The 18,396-nt window shown below is 37.7% G+C and overlaps 1 long non-coding RNA gene across 1 annotated transcript in view; it reads right to left on the bottom strand.

Annotated features, from left to right (window-relative positions):
* Positions 1 to 7,004: 7,004 nt before the first annotated feature.
* The window catches only part of LOC121492786, a 30,015-nt gene continuing 18,623 nt past the window's right edge, over positions 7,005 to 18,396 (bottom strand). Inside the window, exon 5 of the long non-coding RNA XR_005988295.1 lies at positions 7,005 to 7,025. This is a non-coding gene — a long non-coding RNA (uncharacterized LOC121492786). The remainder of the gene's footprint in view (positions 7,026 to 18,396) is intronic.

The following is an 18,396-nucleotide window of genomic DNA, read 5'->3' on the forward strand; positions in this document are numbered from 1 at the left end:
AGGGGTTCTTGAGCCTATCCTGATGAATTTATCAAGAAGCAACAACAACAACAAAAAGTTCTAGTTCCTAATACTAAACCTTCCATGGCTCAGTTTCTGCTCTGATTGGTCTCTTATTATTTCCAAACCCTAGTGTAGTGTCCTCCTGTCTTGACTGTGGAGCAACTTGCCTTAGAAACGTGTACCTGTCAACTCTCCCATCTGTGCTAATATCCTAGACTCTGTACTCACCTTATCAGTCTGGGGCTTCCTAAAAGTGCATGCCATCCTCGTGATGACACATATTGGTCATTCATTGCCTCCACCCCTCTTTTGTTTCATTTTCTTTTCTCTTTAGCTACCATTTATTGTATACTGCGCTATTTCCTTTATATAATTTATTGAGTGGCCCTTCCTTGGTAAAGCACTGCCTGAAATTTATTTATTCATGAGAGCACCTGCCTTCAGCCCAGGGAGTGCTCCTGGAGTCCTGGGATCGAGTCCCGCATCCGGCTCCCTGCATGGAGCCTGCTTCTCCCTCTGCCTATTTCTCTGCCTCTCTCTCTCTCTCTCTCTGTGTCTCTCATGAATAAATAAATAAATATCCTTGCATTTGCTTATTTACAGTTATATATTATATGCTATCACTCTTAGCACCTATAGCATCCTATTTTTTATTATTATGGCTTTATAATAATATTCAATGTCTGGTTCAGTAAGTATTTTCTCATGCTCCCTCTTTTCAAAATTTTATTATCCATCCCCACATTTTTATTCATTCAGAAAGATATTAGAATCATATTGCTAAAAGTTTTTAAAAACAGGTTTTGTGTTCTGGTTCAAGGTAGCGACTTAAGATCCGAAATTCACCTCCTCGGTGAACACAGGATATCAACAGCTATATGTGGAATGCCTTCCCCGTGTGTGTGTGTGGGGGGGGGGGGACATCAACCTAGAAACTGGCTAAGTGATTCCCAGGCATCGTATCAGATGAAGGACAGATGATCCACATAGAAACAGGCAGGAGCAGCTGGGACCCAGTCTCGCCCTAAATCTCACGCCCAGGGCAACAACCCCCAGTCAGAAAGAAACTCAAAACCCAGGGCTTCTCCCTGAGGACCTAATAGTTTGAACCCCACATAGGGCACCCCCAGCTTTTAAGACCTGGACCTGTGAGATGAGCCCCCAAAATATCTCGCTTTGGAAACCGACAGGCTCCAGCCAGGAGACCCACAGGGCATGAGGCTGTGAGACAGCTCTCGGGGGCTTCCAACCGGACTCGCCCGCCCCAGCGCGGGGTCAAGGCCCCGGGCCACCTTGCGTGGACAGGCCCACTTGCTCGTCTGGGATTCATCACAGAGGCCCACCACGGGTCCGATGCACGTGTGGGGCCCGGTGGCGCCATAAGAACCGAGCCCAGGGGGGCCTAGGTGACTCAGTTGAGCGATGGACCCTTGGTTTCCGCTCAGGCCGTGATCTTGGGGTTCCGAGATGGAGCCCGGGGTCAGGCTCTCTGTTGAGCGCGCAGTCTGCTCGGGATTCTTTCTCTCCCCCTGCGCCCTCCCACGCCTCGCCCCAGCCGCTGAGCGCCTGCCTTGGGCCCAGGGCGTGATCCCGGGGTCCAGGATCGAGTCCCGCATCGGGCTCCCCGCAGGGAGCCTGCTTCTCCCTCTCCCTCTGTCTCTGCCTCTCTCTCTGTGTCTCTCATGAATAAATAAATAAAATCTTTAAACAAAAAGTAAATAAAATAAATACATCTTAAACAAAACAAAACACTGGCAGGAGCCCTCATTTGCTCTCCCTCTGCCTTTCTTCAGCTGGTGGGCACCATTTTTTTTCTTTGTAACTCTGGGCTTTTCCCCCATCTCCTGGCAAGTGGCCCCTCCACACTCCCCCCCTGCCGCTCTGCGGGTGGGCGCTGTCCTGGTGCTCTGGCTCCCGAGCCACCGAGCGTCAGTACCACCTGGAGGGGAGCTTCTGCGCACGTGTGGTACTGCGCTTCTGCGTCTGGTGCCCAGTGGTTGTGGCTGCCACCAGAGGACGCCTCTCCATCACCTGGCTGTGGTGGCCAGTGGGGCTTACACGTGTGGGTCCCACAGGACTGTAACCAATAAAGAGTCCTTAGATAGCAACCACCTCCGGCGCCCAGCAAGAGGCAGCAGCCCCAGGAGCTCATTCTGTGGAAGAGGCCTATTTGCTTTTCATCCCAGCTGCAGCCTGAGGGGCAGCCATCTAATTATACACACATTTAAGGGCTGATTTTCATCCTTTCCAGAACCGCAGCAAGTAGGTGCTATCTTCACATGCTCCCTCTTCCTCACTCCAGAGTGCCAGTGTCTCCCAGAGGAAGCTTGTACTGTCATCTGGAGTCCTGGTTTTTCAACAGCCACCCAGGGAACACCTCTAGATCACCTGGCACTGGTGGCCAGAGGGGCTTACACTTGCTATCCCACAGGACTGCATATATTTCACTGTACATAGCTGCATGTTTTAAGAGCTGCTGTCTGAAAGTCTAGATTCTAATCGGCCTGAATCTAGGTCCTGAGATCCTCCTTTTTGGAATGGTGACAGGTCTTGGCACTCTCTACACTACTGGGAGCCATTAAAAATAAAAGAGGCTATTTGGACAATCACAAAAGTTTGAGAGTCAACCAAGAGCTAGGGCAGGTTTGAACAATACGTTTCATCTTTCACACAAGGCCATTCCTTCAGTACTGAGAGAGGTGGCTGTTTTATCTAATGCATAGAAACCAACACAGAGAATCAAGCAAAATAAAGAAATAGAGGAATATGTTCTAAATGAAAGAATAAGATGAAACCTTAGAGAAAAACCTTAATAGACAGAGATAAATAATTTACCTGCTTAAGAGTTCAAAATAATGGTCACAAATATGCTCACAACACTTTGGAGAACAGAGTATGAACATAGTGAGAACTTCTACAAAGAGAAAATATAAGAAAGAACCAAACAGAAGTCACAGAAGAAAATGAAAACACTAATTTGAAAAGATATACACACCCCCATGATCGTTGTGGCATTATTTACAATAGGCAAGAAATGGAAGGAAGCCTATTTATTGACGGATGAATATATAAAGAAAATGTGGCATATAAACACAATGGATTATCATTCAGCCTTGAAAAGAATGAAATTTTGCCATTTGCCACAACATTGGACCCTGAGGGCATTATGCTAAGTAAAGTAAGTAGACAAAGAAAGACAAATACCGTATGATCTCACACATGGAATCTGAAAAAGAAAAAATAATGAACTCATAAATACCAGAGAACAGATTGGTAGTTGCTAGAGATGGGAGGAATGGATGAATGGGGTCAAAAGGTACAAAATTCCAGTTATAAAATAAATAAATCATTGGGGTGTAATATACAGCCTGGAGACTATAGTTAATAATACTGTATTATATATTTGAAGGTTACTAAGAGAGTTAGGTCCTCAAAGTTCTCAACATAAGAAAAACATTTTGTAGCTATGTATGGTGACAGATGTTAACTGATCAGATGTTTTAGTGGTGATCATTTTGCAACATGTGTGCATAATTTTCATTATGCAAATACCAAACTGTTATGTTGTACACCTGAAAGAAATATAATACTATTTGTCACATGTGCCTCAATTTAAAAAAAAAGAATTAACTTAAATTAAATTGGTTTTCTGAAGTTCAGGCTGCTGATTGAACATGAGGAATATTTGTCTCTATTCATGCTTAATGTGCTCTGCTCTTAAGAGTATAAGACAATGCTCTGTGGAAATAAATAGCAAAAAGAAGCCATGGTACTGTGTCACAGCAGATCGAGAGCTTACAGAATATGTATTAATAATTGGTACTTGGTGCAGTGTACCTACAGTCTCCAATGTTTCGAACATGAATTAAAATTTTTCTCTATGAGTATAAATAAAAGCTTATTTAAAATAAAAAAAAGTATATTTTTATTAAAATTATATTTAAAAATAAATAAAACTATTTTAAATATATAAATTAATTTGGGAAAATTGATGTTTACAGTACTCATGAACCCTGTTCAAAAATATGGCTTAGCTCTCTCACATGTCCTGGTTATATTATGATAACTCCATTATATAAGATACACTTAATAACTCCTATTATCCTAGATATTTGTGTTTTTATGGCTCTTCTGAACTGTATCCTTATTCCATTGTTGTTATTTTTTTCCTAGTAGATAGTTAATAGTTAATATGAAAGCTATTTTCTTCCTTTTATTTTTAAAAGGCACTTAATTATTTATTATTACTAATGATTTGCATTATGTCTAAGAAAAAAATACCATCTAAAAATAATAATGTCTATTTTTTCCTGTACCTGTACCTAGAAAGTCTAGAGCAACATTAAATAAAATAGTCAATAGTAGATATTCTTAACTCATTACTGATTATTTTGAAAATGTTTCTGATCTTTAAGTACCTAATGTAGACTTTTGATAGAATAATATTCATTATCATCTTCTAAAACTTTCTTCTATCGGAAGCTTAAAATATTGCATTTTCTTCTCTTGATTCACTAATATAATATAGCATAATCAAAACATCCTTATATCTCCAAACTAAAGCTGAGTTTGTCCTCATACATTATTCTCTTAATTTACTTCCGTATTTGGCATTTTGACACCTACCTGTACAAATTGTTCTGTTTTTCCTTTCTGTTATATTTGACTGGATTTGTTACCAGGTTTTTCCTAGATTCAGAAGTGAACTAAAGAGTTTTTCATTTCTTTTTATGTTGTATGACAGTTGATATAATGTCTTCAAGGCTTGAAATAATTCAAACTGAAAAGAACATCTACACCCATAGCTTTTTGTTGTTGTCAATTACTTATAATCTTCAAGCTTTTTTTCAAATATTTATTTTTTCAGCTTATCAATTTCATCTTGATTTTGGTTATTTATAATTTCTCAGAAAATTAGCCGTTTTAATTAAAACTAAAATCTAATTAGATTTTCATATTTATGGCCATACATAGCTCTTTTTTTATAACTTTAAAAATTATTTATGGCATCAGAGCACTCTTTTTAATTATTTTTGCCTATTTTTCTGAATCCAGTTTGGCAGTGATGTTTCTATTTTATGATTTTTTTCTGAGAACTAACTCCTGAATTTACTTACCAATGCTGAAAATCGTTCTGTTTTATAATTCATTAACTTCTGAATTCATATTTATTACCATTCTGCTTTCTGTGTGTTTGTTTCACCATAAAAAGAATAAATGTGATTATTTTTCTCTGAGCACATGCTCCATCATAACACATAACTTTAAATATATAATGAAATATATGGTATATATTATGTATATTTATGAGATATATAGTATATATTATATGTATTCTATATTAATAAGTATATGTGTGTATATATTCATAAATATATATATACATATAAAACAAATATATATACATATATAGTGTGTGTTCTTAATTTTCAAATAATCCATGCTTTTTCTCTGTTAATAGAATCATTTGCTTTTATTATGTCAAGAACATATAGGTTATTTCAGCTATGATATGTTATGCTTTCAGATTTTGTTTTCTTACTTATTTTATAATGTGTGTTGCCTAAATGGAATGTATTTTCTTTGCTTTTATATTTTTCAGTGTAAGATTCCATGCTACTATAATCCTGATATAAAATGGAAGAAAAAATCTCATTACAAATAAAGAAACAGGGGATCCCTGTATGACTCGGCGGTTTGGTGCCTGCCCGGGGCATGGCCCTGGAGTCTCTAGATCTAGTCCCACGCCGGGTTCCCTGCATGGGGCCTGCTTCTCCCTCTGCCTGTGTCTCTGCCTCTCTCTCTCTCTCTCTCTCTCTGAATGAATAAATAAGTAGAATATTTAAAAATAAATAAACAAAGAAACAAAATTTCAAATAAGGCTTCGACAAATCAAATTCAGAAGAGAATTAAAAGAAGAGTATATTACCACCAGATAGCATTTATCTTAGGAATGTTGTGAATTGTTTATCATTAAGAAACCTATTAAATAAAAAGTTATAAACTATCAAAGCATCTTGAGAACAGATGCCCAAAAAAGAATTAAATAAAATTCCACATACTTCCTAATGAAAACCTTCAATAAGCTAACAGTAGAATAAAACTAAATTTAATAAAGGCCATTAACAAGAAACGTACATAAACCTTATGCTTAGTTGTGGGATATTAAAATTATATCCACTAAATCAGAAACAAGATAAGGATGCCCATTCGTGCTATTATTAGTCAGCATTACAATGCAGGTCCAAGGAAGAATCAATAAATAAAAGTTAAAATGATCAGATTAAAAGCAATGACAATGCCATCTTTGAAGTTAATCCTATACTTAGGTAAGCCAGGTAAATCAAATGGAAAACTTTTAGAGTCAGTGAAATAACCAGATAAGATCAGCAACAACAAAAATGAACAGGTTTCCTATAACCCAACTGTGATAGATGAGTGAATTTTGTTTTTTAAAAAAGATCCAATTCACTATAGCAACAAAGCCCATGAACTAAATAGGAATAATGCTAATACAAATGTACAAACCTTAGAGAAATAAACTGTAAAACCCCACTGGAGAATATAAAAGAAAACTTGAATAAACAGAAAGACATGATTTGCAACATGATTTGCAGACATTATTTCTTGATTTGCAAATTGTCTCCTATACATAGAGGACAAGGAGAAACTAAACAAAGAGGCAGACCACTTCACGTTAGTAGGTGGCAGATTTCAAAAGTAAGGGAACTTACATATGAAGCTTGTCTTGGGCAGCTACGAGACCGGTAAATCTCCATACCCACCCACCAGAATCCTAAAAGGTTATGTATAGAGACCTAACTAGGCTCAACCATGTGGTCAGTCCAGATGGTCTCAACAACACCTCACTCTGTCCTTGAAACAACTTCTAGTCTTGGAGTGGTGGGTGGAATGCACTTTCCGAGGAGAAGAGTGGGAGTGAGGAGTCTCGAATTGTCCAGGTCCAGCTTGAGGGTCAACTGGTGGTCACATCCTCCTGAAGACCTCCTCCAACAGTGTCCCTGTATAGAAAGATTTGCTATTGTAAAAGCATAACTTCTCCCCAATTCATCAACACTGATCACTGATCCTAACAGCTGATTCCCAAATATTTGAGAAAAAACATATAGAATGTTTTTTAAAATGTGAAAAACAAGTGAATTACCCTACAGAATATCAAAATTTCCTTTAAATCTATGATAAAAGGGGGATCCCTGGGTGGCGCAGCGGTTTGGCGCCTGCCTTTGGCCCAGGGCACGATCCTGGAGACCCTGGATCGAATCCCACATCGGGCTCCCGGTGCATGGAGCCTGCTTCTCCCTCTGCCTCTGTCTCTGCCTCTCTCTCTCTCTTTCTCTCTCTGTGACTATCATAAATAAATAATAATTTAAAAAAAAATCTATGATAAAAGGTTGGAGCAATGGCACAAGAGTAGGGGACCCCATCAGTGAGACAAAAGAGAGATTTCAGGAAGACACCCTGTATACACAGGAATTCAATTCAAGGTAAAGGTCATATTTCAAACAATAGAATTAGAAGGTCTTGGGTGACTCCTGGTGAAAATGCAGACTAAACAAAGGAAGGAAAACTCACCACCACTACACACCTTATTCCCAACAATTAGAATAGCCAGATTTTTTTGTAGTTCATCCTGCATAGCCCCACTTAAAAGCAGAAAAAGAACATCTTCTGGTGCCAGAAATAAAGAACTTTATTGAGTAGGAGTTGAAGCTATGTGACTCAGAGAAATCATTGGATTTGACATATACTTAGGGATTTTTACTTTAATATCTATACCTGCTTTATGTTAAGAACCAGGAAAGGGTGGTCCTGTCAGGAAAATACTGCCTGCCAACAGAACATTGCAACTCAAAAGCCCATGGTTATTGGTAAAAACCTGGTAGACCTAGGAGCCCTTCCATTTACAACATCTCACCACTGGCAAGGAAGATGGGGCAGAAACTAGGCCTTGGACACTACATTATTGGCGATGAAATCATTGATACTATTCTTTTTTACTTTTTAGATTTTTGTTTTTATTTGAGAGAGAGAGAGAAAGAGAGCATAAGCAGAGGGAGGGGCAGAGGGAGATGTAGACTACCCTCTGAGTGGGGAGCCTGATGCAGGGCTAGATCCCAGGATCCTGAGATCATGACTTGAGTCAAAGGCAGACATTTAACTAACAGTAGATTCAAAAACTCTCTAACCATGGTACAGGTCTACAAGGCTTCTTGGTTTTCCAGTTTGAGTGATAGATCTAGTTCTAATAATGGTACATTGATAATGATGAAAAGTCAAAGCAGGAATTTTATATTTCTTAGTCCTTCAGTTTCCCATAGATGTAGTCAAGCCCTATTGCTCCATCATCATGACCACCCTAGAGCACTCTAATCATGCTGCTGTGGTAGACCAGAAGGTTATCGATGAGATCAACTGAAATCTCAGCACTGAGGTTACATGACACTCATCCTAACCACATGAATGGATGAAAACCTTGCAAGTACTCCTCAGACTCCTTTGTTTCCTTTCTTCCAAAGGTGCTGTTTGCCTTCCTCAGCTTATTCATGCCATGTGATCTATTTCTGGATTCAGATGAAATGACATGCCAAGGGCATGGTATCTAAGTTTCCTGAGCGCCTACAGCATGGTGAATACTGGATACATGGGCGAACCTTGACCAATGGGAAACGGGATGGGAGGAAGTTGTGCTTACAAATCCTCCCTTTTTTTTCCTTCATGGAACTAAGACTCAGCTTCTCTTTTGTTGCCTTTCACACAATACCTGTGTGCTGAGTAAACACTCCTACTCCATGACCTACCAAGTCTCATCTTACTTGTTGTGAAGCTAGAACCACTATTTTTCTTGCCACATTTCACTTTTTCCTCAATCTCGCCACCTTTAGTTTGTTTTTCCCAAAGAAAGGGTATTTTTAATCCTAACTCAGCATCTCCTTTTTTATAAGGCTCAGACTAATTAGCAAGATTTTGTATTCTTTCAATTAATTCCTCAAATTTGATAATGCCCTCAATATTGGACTGACGAATTCCAAATCAGTCCCCATATGCATTTCCCTCTGGCCATACATGCCACCACCACAACTATGGGGCAATTACATCATAAATGATAGACTACAGCAGAGTACACTAGCAGATAAAATATTCACTCCATTGGTTAAATGTCACCCTTCTCATGGTAAACTTACTTTCAGCTGTCTGCTGTGCTGGATTATCTGAATCTCAATAATGTCCATGCTGCCTTTGCCACACCAGCCCAACTGAAGCATGCATGTATATATAGGTTGGTGCTGCACGAACTTTAAAGTCATCCCTAGGGGCACCTGGGTGGCTCAGTGGTTGAGTGTCTTCCTTTGCTTAGGTGGTGTTCCTGGGGTCCTGGGATCGAGTCCTACATCGGGCCCCCTGCAGGGAGCCTGCTTCACCCTCTGCCTGTGTCTGCTTCTCTCTCTCTCTGAGTCTCTCATGAATAAATAAATAAAATCTTTTTTAAAAAGTCATCCATAATTACCAGCCTGCCATTATCATTCTCTGTGGAGATCTAGTCAAAACTACTGGGAGCAATGTGCATCATACTGAGCAATGGTTGTGAGTCCTGTGGTTGAGGACTTGCCTGCACCACGCTAGACCTGATTTATACCAGAGACACCATTTTCCACTGGTACAAAGGTGAAAGGTTAGAGAAAGGAGTGTGTCAGGCACATAAAGATATAAATGCTCTGGAAAGGTTTCTGAGATGGTTGAAGGCCATAGAACTAAGGAATTAGGTGAGAGTCTATCATATTAATTTGTCCTCTGCCAGCTTTTACACTCCCATTGTCTTGAGTCTTCTCTCCTCTTTACTATCCACAGTGATCCATGAAAGTTATGTTTTTCAAGAACAATTTTTAAAGGATAGTACAGAGCTTAAGTCTTTAACAGTATATACTTTCTCTTTTAAAAATGATTTTTTTAATATTTTATCCAGTTTTGTTCTATATTTCTGGGATGCATTTATACCTAATGTTATCTTAACTGATTTCAATGCTCACTGGCAGATTTTTAGACCAGTTTCCTCATTCTTGATTTCTTAAGTGTGAGTCAGCACTTATTTTAGTAACTGTTTAGTAAATGTTGGACTGATTGCAAAAATGTCCTCAATTTTTCACACCCCCTCCCCGGTATCCCTGTCTTCTACAATATACTTTTACAGGTTCTCCTAAGAGGTAGTCTGTTTTCCAACTCTCATGGCCTTGTGACTTGCTCTGACCAAATCAATGTGGTGGAAGTGATACTGTATCAGTCTGAGCTGAGGCCTCAGAATGTCTTGTGTGCTTCCACTCTTGGAACTCTGAAACTACCACTTGAATAAGCCAGGAATAGACTGCTAACTGATGAAATGTATGTGACTCCCTCACCACAGTTGTCTCACCTCATAGCCAGCTAACCATCAGACCTGTGTGTGAGGCCATCCTGGCTCTCTGCCAACTCATTAGCTGACTGCAGATGCTAACCAAGGGAGGCTAACCAAGACCAACACAGAGAAACCCAGCTCTACAAAACTATCCAACTGAGTTGCAAACTTATAAGCAATAATAAATTTTTGAGGCTTTAAGGCACCAAATTTTGGGATGATTTATTAAGCATCAATCACTAACATACGAAATATAGTAGGGTGACATTTTCTAAGACCTTACATATAATGGAATATGTTTACACCCCTTTATTACCTACCATTAACCTAACTCACATTTAAAAATCTTGATGTATGAAGTTCTTTTCTCAATACTCTGTATTCAAAGCTTTACTATCTACTAGCATTATATACTTTGCTAATTTGTAGTCCTTTATATGTCTTTGTATTTCATGTCTGAATGAGTATAATATTTTTATTCATCTTTATAATGAAACATATTTCTATGATTTGGAATTTTGTCAACTTTTCCTCAAACATAATGAGCCCTTTTAATCTGTATGCTGAGACATATTTTTTTCATTAACATCTTTTAGTATCACTTCTGTTTTGCTTACTCCTCAGTTAAATATCTACAACTTAAAATCTTTCCCTTCATTGTATGCCATCTATAAACACTCTTTTTCACAATATTTAAAACTCCTTAATTTTAAGGGGCAGCCCAGGTGGCTCAGTGGTTCAGCGCCGCCTTCAGCCCAAGGCATGATCCTGGGGACCCTGGATCGAGTCCCACATCAGGCTCCCTGCATGGAGCCTGCTTCTCCCTCTGCCTGTGTCTCTGCCTCTCTCTCTGTCTCTATGAATAAATTTTAAAAAAAAATTTTTAAGTAAATTGTAAATAAATAAAATCTTTTAAAAAAAGAAAGAAAAACTCTAATTTTAAGGAGTTTTAAATTTGCTTTCATATTACTATTCCCATTATTGATTTTGTATCAACAGTCTGCTCTTTTTCTAATACTACTTTCAGTCTACTCTCCATTTTTAATGTCTGGGTAAACTTTTCTCTTCCCTTCAATTCCATCTTCACCTCTAACTATTGACTTTTAAGTTCATCTGATCATCTTTTCTTCATAATTTGCTATCTTTTTATATTCTTTTCTATTTTACAGATGCCACATCTTTTTTTTAAGATTTATTTATGTACTTGAAAGACACAAGAGTAGGGGAGGGCAGAGGGAAAGGAAAAGAGACCTTCAAGCAAACTCCATACTGAACATGGAGCCTGACACAGGGCTCAATCCTATGACCCTGCGATCATGACCTGAGCTGAAACCAAGAGTCAAATGCTTAACCAACTGCGCCACCCAGGTGCCCCAGATGCCACATCTTTATATATGTTATTGTAGACACTATTATTCTTCTAAACTTTTTTCTAACTCAAGGGTTAATCATTTAGAGATATTTCTATTCCTCTGAGTTATAATAGTCACATAACACTACTTTTATTCTGAAATAGTTTTGCATATTGAGCAACACCCCAGCTGTCACTGAGGTCTGTTCTTGTTTTTCAGTTTACTCCTCATGGAATGAAGAAAGATACATCTAGATTCAATGTTTGCCAATACACTAAGATTGTGGTTTAGCTTTAGTACAGCTTATTATAATTGGAAGGCGTATTGATATACACAGCATTTAACTCAACTTCCAGGGCTTGGAGATATTCTTCTATTGTGGCTCTTCTGGATTTTAGTGAAATCATTAGTCACTTCCAACTTATGCTTGATTATTTGATATTGTGAACCATCAGAGTATTAGGATTATTCTTGTTTTTGCCCCTCCCATAAAAGTCTTTTTATATATTGAGACTACATCTTCAATAATATAAAGCAAAGTTCTGTCGCCTCCTTATACCTAAATGCTCATTTCTCAACTTTGTGTTCTCTAGAAGTTTCAGCATCTAATTATGTGTAAAAACAAGTACTAATGAGGCAGGTGGACATAGAAGGGGAGAGAACATACTCAGGATTATGAGGACCCCAATTAAAAAGGCAGGCTGTGAGACAGGGATAATGATGAGTTTAGTTAAGTTCCAGGTGGCAAAATAGATGTCAACAGTCACTTCAGCTCCATTTGTCTTACATAATAGAAAATTTTCCCAGAAATTAGAAACAGGCCACAATTTAGTCTTAAGGATACTTTCAATTCTTAGCATTTGCATGTGTAGCAGTGAGGTGGGGCAGAGAGGAGCCTTGTAGGGAGATGGAGAGTAACTGGAACTTTAGTGGACATTGTAGAAGGAAGTAAGAACTAAGTCAAGGAATTCTTGACATATACATTTCAACCCAGGAGTTTTTACCCTACATGTTTCCTCAAAATTCAATTTTATTATTTATATAAGCTTGTATAAATCTGTCAAGGCATGATTGAGATAATCCATTATCTAAAAACTCTTGAAGTTGACAGTAACTTGATATGCCCCAAAGAAAAATACAGATAAATTCAACCTCAGATAAATTCAGATTTATCTGAACCTCAGATAAATTCAACTAGGATGAAGAGAGATTTAATTTTTAATTTTATATTTTTAATACATTTTTTAAAGATTTTTTTGTTTTAGAGAGAGGTAGGGACCAGATACTCATGTGCAGGGGGGAGTGGCAGAGGGAGAGAGAGTGAAAATCTTAAGCAGACTCTGCATTGAGCATAGAGCCCCACATGGGGCTCTATCCCAGGACCCTGAGATCATTACCTGAGCTGAAGGCAGATGCTTAATTGACAGAGCCATCTAGGTGTTCCATTTAAAAATGTTTTTCTTCAAGATTTTACTTTTTATGTAATCTCTATACACAACACGAGGCTCAAACTCACAACCTCAAGATCAAGAGTCGCTTGCTCCAGCAACCGAGGCAGTGAGGCACCCTAAGATTTAGTATTTTGAATACACATAAATACTACGAATGTATGTTGAAGTCGCTGAAATCGCTCATATGTTATGAATAATACTAATTGCTGCTAGCAGAACATTTTTGTTTCACTTGGACTTGCAAATCAGCAGAAATCCAAGTCTGTTAAAAATTAGTGCAATAACATAATATTTCTGAAATATTACCAGATGTATTTTTTTATTTTCAGAGATTCTTGCTCCAAACACTAAAGTTGAGGCATCCAGTGCTTCAGAAAAAAAAGATAGATACAGCCAAGAACAAGGAAGGAATTGTCCAACATTGATTTTCAAAGCAAACTTTCTAAAAAAGCACAAGCAGAAACAGTAATCCTCTGTTGCCAGAATCAGGCACTGGAGAAAGAAGAGCTAAATCCAACAGTGTCCCTTTAAATATGCTGAATTAGACCCAGTTGATGTTTTTCCCTGTTGCCTAAAGTAGTTGAGTTTCTGTCATGTGAGGAAAAAAGAATTATTACCCATATATTGCCTTTTTTAAAAAAATGTGCTAAACACTAACCTCAAAAAATGAAATATGCAATATTAGAGTTTAATTGTAAGGTCAGTGAGCTGAGTCCTGAGTTTGAAATTCAGAACTCCCAATTGTATATTTTCTTACAATTGACTTTCAATGTAAGATTGAACAATCCATCATTTTTCTACTTCTACTTTAATGGATTGTACCTAAAACCCTTTTCTTTGAACTCTTTCCTAGCGCTGGATAAAAGTACCGTCTTAATCTTAATACTTCCATCTATTAATATAATTTTTGCAACATAGTAAAAAATTAGCATATAATACTCTCACCTCCTTTATTCATTTAATCTTGGCATATGTTTCTTATTCTCCTTGAAGATTTGCCCTGACCACATTGGCACCAGCTGTTTTCCATAGTGGTGCCCACATGGATAAGGAATCTGATCTGTTTATTTTGCCCTGAAAGCCCCTACTCTGGCAGAGCATGCATTAACATTGTGCTCCATTTTAGCACCCACATTTGTTTAAGGGAGTCTTTTACTTGGTAGTTTCACTTGCATGTTAGCTTTTCATTTTCAATATTGATTTGCTCTGATTGCAAATTTAGTGAATAGGAATTGTGTCTTTTATTCCAAGGACCCGTTTTCCCTATCGTCCTCATGGTTAAGTATAGGCCTACCTGAGTGTCATTTTGTGTGAAGTGCTCTGCAAGGAAATTTCTCAGACAGGTTCATATTATTCATTTATAATTCAAGAAATATTTATTTAGTTCCTGAGGATGAAGAAAAATAGATGATCTTTCTCTTGGGTACTTTACAGTATAGAGAAAAAGAAAGAGAAAAATCATTGATGACAACAAAGAGTAACATGGCTGTAAAATAAACTTAATACTGAAGCTTAATCCTTAAATTCTTTAGCATTCATTAATGATAATGTTAACAATAAAAAAGTTAGTATGATTTGAAAAATGTTCAGATCTGGTAAAGGAGTTGAAATTTCTGGTTTCAAATCCCATTTCAGTCCTGCATCACTTAACTTCTCGGGTTCTGTTCTCTCTATAAAATGAGAAAACCAAGCAAAATGGCCTCCAACATCCTATCTGGCTACCACATGCTACAAATCCATGATTCTCAACGCTGTAGAAAAAATTATTCTACTAGTTTAAACTCAACCTGTCAATAATGTACTTTTAAACACATGGCTTTGAAGTTCTGACTCACTGCCAGCTTGCCTAGCTGTGTTTATTTCCTCTCAACTTGAACTATCAGAGTGGGAATTAAAAATTGGACACATGACTTGTAATCATACCCAATTCCTGTGAATCAGATCAATAGCCATCTGGCCTTGAGTATGTTTAAATACACTGCCAAACTTGGGGAAGGGCCCTTACTCAAACTTCTGGCTTTAAGTACTGAGTCAGATTCTCTCTCTGATTGGAATCCTTTGTAGGGAGGAGGCTTTGTGTTTGGAGAGCCTGTAGTTGTGGTTATGTGGTTGTGGCTATCACTTTGCTCATAGGAATATGGCCTATGAAATACATAAAGTGTTGTAGCCACACTTTACTTTTTGTTCACCAATGGCAGTTGCTCTCAATTCATTAGTGATGGGGATGTGTACATTTCTTAGATTTCTTCAGCATGTCTTTGGAAAGGCTGATTCTTATCTGAACACCCTCTTCCCCCACAGATAATTAATATATACACAAATCATCATTTATAAAAAAGAAATACCTCATGCTTTAAGAACTCCCATTAGAAGCATCAGAATGATTCATTTGGAACCATTTTATATTAGGCCATTTTGGAAAAAGTGGGGAACCCAGGATAAGTAGAAAACTAAAGATTTCTCATTATTTCTGACTTAGTAACAAGTTTACTTAATTGTGTTAATGAATTGGCATTTTTATCTTACATGGTTATTTATTTAACATAGCTAAAATTTCATAGACATTAAGTCGAGGCATACACTAATTCATGTGATTCATGTAATAAATGTCAGAGTTAGGTGAACTCATTTCTTCTACTCTAGATATAAGAAAACCAAAGTTGAGGAATGCCCAGGTGGCTCAGCTGGTTAAGGGTCCAACTCTTAGTTTCAGCTCAGGTCATGATCTCAGGGTCATGAGATCAAGCCCCATGGGCTCTGTGCTCAGTGGGAAGTCTGCTTAAGAATCTTTTTCTCTGCCTCTCCCCTGACTCGTGCTCTCTCTCATTCTCTCTTTCAAATAAATAAATAAATCTTTTTAAAAAATTGAAAGAAGCTTGGAGATGTTCTTACTCAAAGTTCTTCATCTGTAAGTCCAACTAAGACTTGGCATTGGGTCTGACTCTGAAAAATATTTTCCTAAAAACTATCATATGCTGTCCCTCATGTTGAAGTCTCTGGAGTCAGACCACAGGAGTTCCAACTTTGGCTTCACCATGGACCAGTTGGATGGCACTAGAGAGGTTTCTTAAGTTCTCTGTGCCTCAGTTCCCTCATATATAAATATAGAAATAATAAAATGTAACCCATATGGTTGGTGAGAAGTAAATTAAATACTTACAAAACGTTTAGTTCAGTGCTCAGAATATAGTAAATGCTCGATTAATGGCAACTATTCAAATCTTTATTTATTCAGCATAGCACTTGCCGAAAGAAGAAAAACTGAACACTTTGGAGCAGATAAAGATAAATATGTGGTTTCTGTATTCAAGGTCCATAGAATCTACAAGATAAGAGAGATACATAATTATGCAGCTAAATACAAGGCAGCCAATGATGACAAAGACAGAGAAAGGCCAATAGAAAAGGCCAGTATATACAGAAGAGAAATATGAGACCCTCTAATGAAAGAGACAATATTGTATCAGAGTTTATAGAGCATCTACAATTGCTGGGTATATTCTAGATATACCGGGACTGAAGAAGAATCTCACAGTCTAGTGGTGTTTTATGGCCACAAATCAGATTATAATATCACAAAAACATCTTTGTTTCCTTCTGAATACACCCAAACATATCTGGTGGTTTTTCTTAGTGTTAATGCTCAGATCACCACACCCCAGTGATCAGTTTGGACACAGCTATGACAGCACACTGAACCCTCACCTCTCACGGCATCGTAAGTCCCCAGCATTTTGCATATCATTTGTATTTGTAAGAATTTTAAATTAAAGAGTATTTTGTGAGGATAAAGGCCCATATGGAAAGTCAAAGAGGCCCATATATGTCATATAAAATCTTAAGAGGTATTCCAGGAGAGTTATCATATACTCAAGATGATATCATACTTTTGAATTATTATCAGTAGTTCTGGAAGATTTAACAACTGACTTTGGGGGATCCCTGTGTGGCGCAGTGGTTTGGCGCCTGCCTTTGGCCCAGGGCGCGATCCTGGAGACCCGGGATCGAATCCCACATCGGGCTCCCGGTGCATGGAGCCTGCTTCTCTCTCTGCCTGTGTCTCTGCCTCTCTCTATCTCTCTGTGACTATCATAAATAAATTAAAAAAAATTTAAAAAAAAAAACAAAAAACAACTGACTTTGTTACTAATTCCACACTTTGGGTCTGTCTGACTCTGTCACTCTCTCCTAATTCCACACTTGGATAGTCAGCTGCTTGACATTCCATTTGAATGTTTCACTCTAAGCTAAAATGTTAAAGTCTGAGTTGGATATCTTTTTCTCAACTAGCTCCTGCTCCTCTTTCCTCTACATCCATTGATGGTGCACCATTTTCCTAGTCCTCTAGAGTCTAAACAAGCACTACCCAACAGAAATATGTTTATTGCATATGTAGTTTTACGATTTCTAGGAGCCACATTAAAAGTTTTAAAAGAAACATGTTTTTCTAATAATTTTTTATCAAAGAATGTAAATATCTCATTAATTTTTATATTGATTACATGTTGAAATGCTGATATTTTGTATATTTTGGCTTAAATACAATATTTAAAATTAACATGTTTCACTGTATCTCAATTTATTTATTTTATTTATTTATTTTTGTATCTCAATTTAGACTAGCCACAGATTAAGTGATGAATAAGCCAATGTGGTTGTGGCTATCATATTGGACAATGCAGGTCTAGACCTTATAGTTCCTTTCATTCATTCTCTCACTCTCTGTAGCCAAACACTTACCATGTCTCTGCAATATCTCTCATAACTGTCTTTCCATTTCCACTCACCACATTATTTCTTTATCTGCTAAGCACCTTAATTACTTCACAAGGCCCCATCTATTCTGTTTCCTTCTTCCAATCCATCAGATAAACTACTGCAGGACTGTCCCAAAGTGCTATGAAAAAAAAAATCAACGGCTCCCCATTACTTACCAAAAAGTACTCAAATGCCTTACCCTAATGCTCAAAACCCTCCATAAAATGCCCCCTAATCATTTTACAATTTCATGTTTCATTGCTTCCCTTGCTTCAGCTAATCCAGTCTATGGATCATACCCCTACATTACTAATTCTGTCCCTTTGGTCATTGACCCGCATCTTCTGCCTATTAACATTTTACCTTTTTTTTTTTTTTTTTTCAGAGTTGTTGTTGAGCTCTACTCTTTCATTAATACTTGCCT

Source organism: Vulpes lagopus, chromosome 6 (genome assembly GCF_018345385.1).
Source record: "Vulpes lagopus strain Blue_001 chromosome 6, ASM1834538v1, whole genome shotgun sequence".
Taxonomy (NCBI): domain Eukaryota; kingdom Metazoa; phylum Chordata; class Mammalia; order Carnivora; family Canidae; genus Vulpes; species Vulpes lagopus.